A 9,393-nucleotide genomic window follows, 5' to 3' on the forward strand; every position below is an offset into this window, starting at 1 on the left:
TTTAATATTAAATTAATTTATTATATATATATATATTTATTATATATATATATATATTATATATAATATATATAATATATATTATTATAATATATTATATTAAATATATATTATATATATATATATTTTATATATATATATAATATATATATTAAATATATTAATGTATATTATATTTATATATAATAACATAAATTTACGTTTTATGTTATGTATGTAGTATATATATTAATATATATTATTATTATATATATAAATTATATAATATATATTTAAAATATATATATATTATATATATATATATATATATAATATTTCCATTGTGGTGTGTGGCATGCATTACGCATAGCCATTACATGCAATAACATCAAAACTATTTATCTACGGGATCATCAAGTGCATCTATCATTCGTTATATGTACACATATTTTTCTTTTCCCCATTACACCCACAGATACGCACCTGCATACGCTCAAGTATATGCCCATGGAGTCCAGCCATGAAAGAGAATTAAAAACGTTTGGCAGTTATACTTTTTCAGATAAATAGATTAACTGTAGATGCGTGCGTGTTTTGTCTCAAGGGGGACGGTCCCTGGTGGGGACGTCACTAAAAAATGGACGTCTCCAGGATATGACTCACAAGTACACGTTTTTTTTTTAAGCCCAATGCTGTTGTAAACTGATATGATTTCGTTTCCTTTCATGGTTGCATTTGTCTCAGGAGTGATTTGTGTGTGTATATATCCATTATAAGAGGGACTTGAAAAAAAACCTATTACGCTAAAATATAGTTCATGTTTCTACGTGAAAGAAAGATGGAAAGTTCAAGAAAACATGTCAATAGGGAAAAGTATGACCAGGTAGTTGTTATCTTATCCGATGGAAATTTCTGGCATCTCGATACTTCCGTCATCATAAAATAAATTCACTCTGAAATACCATTCTTAAATTAAATAAAATATAATATTGTAAATTTAAACATTGTAAATAGATGGGAGTAATTATCATGGATTGATAAATATAGAGTAATAGATACCATAAAAAATTGTACAGATAAATAAAAAATAAATTCAATATCATAATTAAAACAATGAATATCAGTCTTAAAATTATGAAGTTCGAAACGACACGTTTTTTTCTGTTTCTATTATACATGTATGCGGGCGTATTCTTTTCTTTTTTTTTTTTTCTTCTTCTTCTTCTTCTTCTTCTTCTTTTTTGAGAAACAGGAGCGAGAGAGAGAAGGAGAGAAGGAGAGAGAGGAGAAAGGCAGATACAGAGAGGGGGAATGTGAGGAACTCCACAGCGTAAGTAGTTTTACCTGATTCGATTAATTATTTACAGGAACTAACATGAATCATGGGGAATTTTCGATGAACGTTTTATCGAAACGAGTTGATTACATTTCGTGTGATCTAAAAGGTATTCCACTCAACATGCATGGTTTTTTTCTACAGGTTGTTGGGGCCAGGAGGAACGAAAACCATGGGCTTTCCGAACACCGATACTTTCCACGACAGCGGCATCGTCCGTCAAGAATTAAGATTTCAAAAATTTCGAAAACGAGTTTAGGTTTGTAATTGCGTTGTTTACACAAAGTGATAAGAAAAAGTAAAAAGATAATTTTCGTATTCATCACATATCATAAACTAGGTTTCGAATATGTTGTGTTGGCAGGCTGGATTTACGTATAATTTTACAGAAGGGCTATTGTTTAGGGCCACTTTTTTTCGGAGCGCCTTCCAGACCTAGTGATCTTTTAGGGACTTATTCTGCATTGGCCTCTGTATATTTTATTAGGTTTATGTTATTGACGGAGAAGATAGTAATGTTTCAAGGTTAGTAAAACCTTTTATTTTACGGTTAAAAAAGCGACTCCCAAAACTCCATATAAACTTGGGGCTTCTCTAAGGTCTCCTCATTTCTTCACTGTAGACCCACACAACATGTAATAGACGTGTTTTGACGTTTCGTTTCTGATGGTGGAGAAGTACAGCTGGCATTACTAGGGGAAAAAGTATATGACAAAGAAACCTACTTCGAAAAAAAACAATAAAACGAAAAACATAATGAACCCTTTTCACTCATGTAGTTATAAGGAGATCGATAACCAAGTGTTTTAAGGAAGACAAAAAAAAAAATTGTGGGGGGTTAAGGTGGTTGTCTTTTTTTAAAAGATCACTTTTAAAATATCAAATAGTTAAGGTTTACTGTGTCTTGACGCTAAATCACTGGATATTTAATTACCTTTTACCGGGATATTCTTTTCCCCACTGAATTTATCCCCACGCCCTTGGTTTTTTTTTTTTAAAAAAAAAACATCGTTTATATAATACAGTGTTGTACAAATTACTCGTGATATACGCCTTTAAAAAAAAAGTCTAAAAAAATAACAGGTTAAAAATTTGAAAAAAAAAACGGGGACGCGGGCCAAAGTTCCAGTCCCGAAAATCTCTATTTCCATTTTACAAACACAGAATTCTGGGGGAAGAGTGAAAAAAAAAAAACGTTGAATTAAAAGGCAAAATCTACATCATGCAAGAATAACATGTAATCCAATGGACTGGTAAAACTAAGCATGGACTGTAACTGTACAATGAAAAATAGGGGGAAAAGCACTGTAGTAAGTTTTTCTTTTTACAAAAACCAAACTTTACACCGAAAAAAGGGATAAATTGCAGTTCTTATTCGGATCCAAAAAACTCCACAGAGAAGTAAATAAAAGAAATTAGAATTAAAACGGGATAAAAGTTGTAGATATATATGAAAAATGAATCAGATATTTTTTCATGTCACATTTAAGTTTTCACGAATAATTTGATTTTTTTTTTTTTTTTTTTTTTTTTTTTTTTTTTTTTTTTTTTGTCAGGACATTTTAAACGGGGGACCATTTGTTTGACAATTAACTAGTATACGGTTGATACTGGAAACAAATTTATCATCCAGCGGTCCATTCTTTCAGTATGAAATTATCGATGGATGAAAAGTGCAATTTTCAATGCTGTTTGAATGCTATAAAAAACGCAGTATAGGACCTGATTTCTCCTTCTTCGTTTCGACCTTAAAAATCCCACTGCATTTTGGGGTCGGTCGCTTGAGGCATTTTTCTCCGTTTATTCTTTCGTAAACCACCCTTTTCCTTAGGGGGGGGGACGTTTCATATTCGTGATGCACTATGTCCCCATCAACCTTTTTTTTGGGCCTTTTCCTACATTTTTTTTTTTCTTCCATTCACTAAACCATCCCCCCATCATGTTTCATGCTGAAGTTTTTCTCATAATAAAGATGTGGAAGAAGGGGAGAGGAGGGGAGGGAGAGAGGGAGAGGAGAGGGGAAGAGGGGAGAGAAGGAGGGAGGAGAGGGGGAGGGGAGAGAGTGGAGGAGAGAGAGGGAAAGGGAGGGAGAAGGGGGGGAGAAAAAGGAAAGGGAAAGACAAGAAGAAGAAAGGGAAAAATCAGTGATGGAAACCTTTTTCTTCTTATGGGCTTCGCTTTCCTTCCTTCTAGCTTTGGGAGAAAGCCGCCCAGCCCCATCTTAAAAAAAAACCCCCATCTCTGTTCTTTTCAAAAATATGTTTTTTTTTCCTTTTCTTTAAGGGGACTGGGTTTTTCTGCTCCATAGGAAAAAAGTTACCTGTTTTAAAAAAAAACACTTGTAAAACTTTCATTTTTAGTTTTTACAAGGTTACTCCCACTAACTGTTCAAAGTTACCCCAAACTCCCCCCCGTCTTTTTCCATTTTTCCCATGTGTTCCTTTAATAATTTTTTGGGTTTTTTTTTATGGTTTTTTTTTTTTTTGTTTTTTGTTTTTTTCCGGTCCCTCCTTCTTCTGCATTCATTTGATCCTTGTCAACAATACGTAGCAAGGGACCGGAGCTTTTCTCTTTTTGCCACTGGAATAAAACCATCCGCCCTCGAAGGGGAAAACCTGCCGCATAAAAGGCCCCCCACGTTCGTAAGGAAACAGGAGGGCCAGGGAGGTAAGACTCGGCGGGGACAGGGGGCCCCAAGCCCACCACCCCCACGGTTTTCCAATTTCCCACCCCACCCTCGTCCTAACCCGGGGACACCGGGGGGTCTTTTTTGGGTCACATTCTACTTTCAACAATAAAACCCAATAAAAGCAAGACCCCTTTTATTGAAAAACCGGCCTAAGTCCATTCTCTCGTCTCCCCCCCCAACCATTTTTGGTGGGCCCAGGCCAGTGCTCCCAAAACCCTTTCTCCGTGTCGCTTCTTTAATCCTAAATATTTTACCCACTAATTTGTCTGTTTTAAACCTTATGTTCGCCCTCTGTTATGGTGTTAACTTCTTGCTCCGTTCGGTTTTACTGATTTCATTACCTCTGACTTTCTATTTAATTTTACTTTCAGGTCCCTTTTTCTTTTCTAAGTACGACTAGGTTCGTCAAATGAACAGAAACTTTACCGGGGGTTGCTCATTTTCCAAATAAGTTCCACTGTCATTGTGGTTCAAGTAGGGAGGAAGCGCCATAAAAAACCAGTTTGCCTTTCGGGAAAGGGAAACCTTTTGATGGATATACAACTTCCCTAAAAAACGTATTATGGTTTTTCCACACTTTTTTCAACCACCTTGGTTTGGTTCCCCCCTGTGGCTTTCATCCTAATCAACTTTACCACATTTTTAGTAACATCTCGCTTATTTCGGGGACCCCCCAAATACACCCCACTCCTCGGAACCTCTGTCGTTATGCCTTTTCTAAACCCAACAAAAATCATTAAAAGGGTTTTTTCTTTTCCTCCACCTATTTATTTTCTCTTAAACATTGCGTTGTAATGAAGGGGTTTACATCCATAGTGTTTTTTTTTTTTCGGGTTATAAAACCAACCTGAGGGGTTTTTTGTGGATGTGCCATTTTTCTCTCAATTTTACAGGAAACTGTTTATCAGTGTGTAAAAAAAGAAGTGTTCATGCAGAATTTATTATTTTCATTTAGGAACACACTTTAAGTCCAAAGGGAATTTTTAAAAAGCGGAAAACAACAAATGGCATTACGAGAGACACAGGGGAAAGGGGGGATGGACGGAAAAGAAAAATTAAAAATATGGGGGGAGAGGGGAGAAAACGAGGAATATTAAAAAGAAAAAAATTATAGGATGGAGGCCCAGGAGAGAACGGACAATATAAAACAGAGAGGGAAAATAAAAAAAATATGGGGGGGCCGGTAAAAGAACATGACGAAGAAAGGGAAAAAAAAAAAAAAAAAAAAAAAAAAGGAAAAAAGAAAAAAAAATAAAAATAAAAGAATAGGAAAAACCAAAATGAATAAAAAAGGGAGTTTAAAAAATAAAAAAAAAAAAACGTTTGGGGAGAGGAGAAAGAGGAAGGTAGACAGAGGGGAAAAAAACTAGAACTTGGAGAGAGAGAACGAGAAGATAGAGGAGGAGAAAAAGATACTTGAGGGTGGAGGAAGAGGAGAGAAGATTATAATAGCTGGAACTTTTTGGGGTCTGGGGGGGGGCGTTTTCAAGCATGGCTATCAATTTGATGCTGGAAGGGGCCCGTTCATTAGCTAGGGAATCTCTCATCCAAACCATCTTTTTATTAATTCAGTTAAAAGCCAATAGGTTTCTGATATAAACCACGTACCTCTAAACTTTTTAAACCTGCTCCGGTTCCAAAATCTCGGGGGGCATTTTCCCTTTTTTACGTTTTAAAAAAGGAGTAATTTATTTTATTTAAACAGTAAAAGTTATTGTTTTCATCTATTCTGGGTCACTTACTTTAGTGGGTTAAATGCCCTTTTACACTTTCGTTTCCCATGGGAAAACACAATTTTTAAGTTGGGTTGGAAGAATATTACATTTATGTGAATATTTACATTGATGTGAAAAAAAATTTACAGTTTGGCAAAGGGGGGGGGACTGTTTGTTCCATTTTAAATGTTCTTTTAAACCCTTTTCTTGAATATAAACTGTTTACTTTTTCAGTACACTTCGTATTCCCTCACGTTTGAAACTGGGAAAAAAAGGAATAGTCAGAGGAAAATGAATTAAGCCCTTCACTTCAAGACTCAATATAAGTTCTGTTATTGTTAGCCGCATGAGGTAGTTACAGTGTGTGTGTGTGTGTGTGGGGGTGTTTTTTGTGTGTGGTGTGTGTTTGGGTGGGGTGGTTGGGGTTGTGTGTTTTGTGTGGTGTGTGTGTGTTGTGGGGGTGGTGGTGTGGGGGGGTGTTGGTGTGTGTGTGTGGGTTCATCAGGGAAAAAAAACATCGTACATTCTGATGTTCGGGTAAAAAAGCTACTAGTTCCAAAATTCGGGTAAGAAAAATAAAAACTTAAAAATGTTATCGGCCCTTATTTCGGAAAAAAAAAATCTACATAGATGGTTTTAAACGGGCTCTTGTACATGGTACATATATGGAAAAAAAAAAATTATAGCTGTATATTTTAAATTAACAGTATGTTTATCTTCTTTATAAAGGATGGAACGTAGGGGGATGTAGAGAAAAAAAAAAATTAATAATCAATTTCTTGAAAACGAGAATGTTAATTTCACAGTAAAATTTTGAAAGTTAATTTAATTAAAACCTATCCCAAGTCATTACATTATGTTTCCCTACATCCCTTATATATTAAAACCTATTCCTCTTTTTTTTTTTTTTGGCATTTAGCTAGGGGCATTTTGGCATTTCATTGAAATGCCATTTAATATGCAAATTGCCCATATACGTTGACAAAAAGCAAATACATCTGGGGCCAGGGGGGCGGGAACAGCCACATGCAAAAAAGTGCTTTAAGAATGAACTGGGAAGAAAAAGAATTTTCTTGTTAGGATGTTTAGGAAAACTGGGGATTTGAAATACATTTATTTTTTATTTTATTTTTATTATTTTTCTAAGAAGTTTTTTTTTTTTTCCAACACTTTATGGGGGGTTTTTATATTTTTTTCCCGCCGCTGGGAACGTCTGCATTAATGATGCAATATGAATATAAAATAAAATAAATACCCCAAAGGAATCGAAAAACTAAAAAAGACACCACCACATTAAGATAAAAGATAAATTACTGCTATTTAAAAACTCCATCGCTTATGCTTTTTCCTGGGCTTAAGTGGGCTTTTGATTGGGACGCTAATTTCGATAAGATAAGTTTTTTAATTAGGTTTTCAACACAAACGGGGTAAGGGGTGTGTCTGTAACTATTGCACATAAAAATGTGTATGTGGTATAAAAATTTAATATTATATTAAAATTATATATATATAATTATATAAATAAAATTTTATATTTATAATTTTAAAATATAAAATATAATATACATATTACATTACATATATACATATATATGTTATATTACATGGGCGTAATTAAACTATGTGGGTGTTGTGTGTGGTGTGTGGTGGTGTATGTATAATATATTTTATTATAAAATTATATATATAATATAATTTTATATATATATATTAGGATATATAGATATAGATATAGATAGAAAAGGGGTAGATACAATACATACATTACATAAAATAACATACATACATTACATACATACCATACTAACATAACAAAAACATACATATTATCGGACAGAGTCGCCCTTTTTTTTTACTGCTTTGAAGGGGGGGCATCTTGCTGCATGGCCAACAAGCTTTGCTCCACACCCTTCTTTCCAACCCTGGTATTGGCCCCCTTCCAATACGGGAGTGGGGTAGAAAAACAATAATGCCATTAATCGGAAAACCCAACACACCACCCCCACCCCCACCACCACCCACCAACCCCCCACACCCACACACCCCCAACACCACCCACCCCCACATATTATATAATTATATATAAAAATATATTAATTATATTATATATAAAATATATATATTAAATTTTTAAAATATATATAAATTATTTATTTTTTAATATATATATAATATATTATATAAATTTTATAAACATATAATATTTTTTAAAATATATTAATCATTATGGCCCAATATGCGTTGTGTGGTGGGTCTATAAAATTAACAAATGTTTATTTGTTTTATAATAACAACATTATACACACATATATTATTGGTGTGTATATATACATTGGTTTCTATATATACACATGTATATTTAATAAAATACATACACCAGGGGACCACATGTATGGTGGTGTTTTGTAATTAAACCCCATTTTGTGTGTGTGTGTATTTGTGTTACATATATGTATTAACAAATATATATGCATATATATGTTTTTATATAACGGTATTTTTAGATATACCCACATATAAATATATAATTTATATTTTATGTATATTTATAATGTATATTTAATCTATATATGGGATATGTGTGGTGTGTGTTGTGTGTGTAAACTATATATATTTACAATTTGTGTGTGGTGTTGTTATAATTTTTATATATATTATTATTATATAATATTATAATTAAATATATATATATTATATTTTATTTTATAATATTAATATTATATTATATTAAAAGTATATTTTTAATTTTTTTATATTTAACAAATTTTATATGTACATATATATACATATATATATTAAAAAATTTTAAAAATATATTTTATAAAATTTTTATAATATATATATAATATAATATTTTGTATTATATAATATATATATATATATAAAATATATAATATAATATTATATTATATATATTTTATGTGTGTGTGTTTTGGGGGTGTGTTTTGTTGTGTGGTGTGTTTTGTGTGTGTGTGGGGTGTGTGGTGGTTTTGTGGAGTGAATGTGTGTGGGGTTATTTTTATATTATATGTTAAAATTTTGCATATAATATGTATATATAAATATACATATGTAAATATTATATATATTATATATAATATAATTATTAAAATATAATATTTTTAAAATTTATATTATATAAATTTATATATTGTAATATTTACGTATATATTATATGTTTTACTTATACACACGATTATATATTTATATATATTTTTATATTTTATAATTAAAATATATTTTATATATATATATTATATATACATATAAATATATAATATATAATTTATATACCATTATATTATATAAATTATTTATATATATAATTATATATATAAAATATATATATTATTTTATATATATGTATATATTTATATATGTTAATATGTATATATGTATATATGGGGCCCGCGGTGGCCGAAAATGGGTTAGAGCGTTCGGACTCAAGGGGGGCTGTCCCCGACCCGGCAATCTGAGTTCGGAGGGTTCGAGTTCCACCGGGACCCGGCCCCGGGTTGTTTCCCTTAGGCAAGGAACTTTCACCTCGATTTGGGCCTACCCGAGCCCCCATGGGGGGACCCAAGTCAGCCCAAAGTCAGTGCCCGGGGGGTTAAAATAGGAGGGGTGGTGGGGACTCGATAAAAAAAAAAAAACCACCGGGGGCGGGAAGGGTT

The sequence above is a fragment of the Penaeus monodon genome, chromosome 35 (assembly GCF_015228065.2).
Source record: "Penaeus monodon isolate SGIC_2016 chromosome 35, NSTDA_Pmon_1, whole genome shotgun sequence".
NCBI lineage: Eukaryota > Metazoa > Arthropoda > Malacostraca > Decapoda > Penaeidae > Penaeus > Penaeus monodon.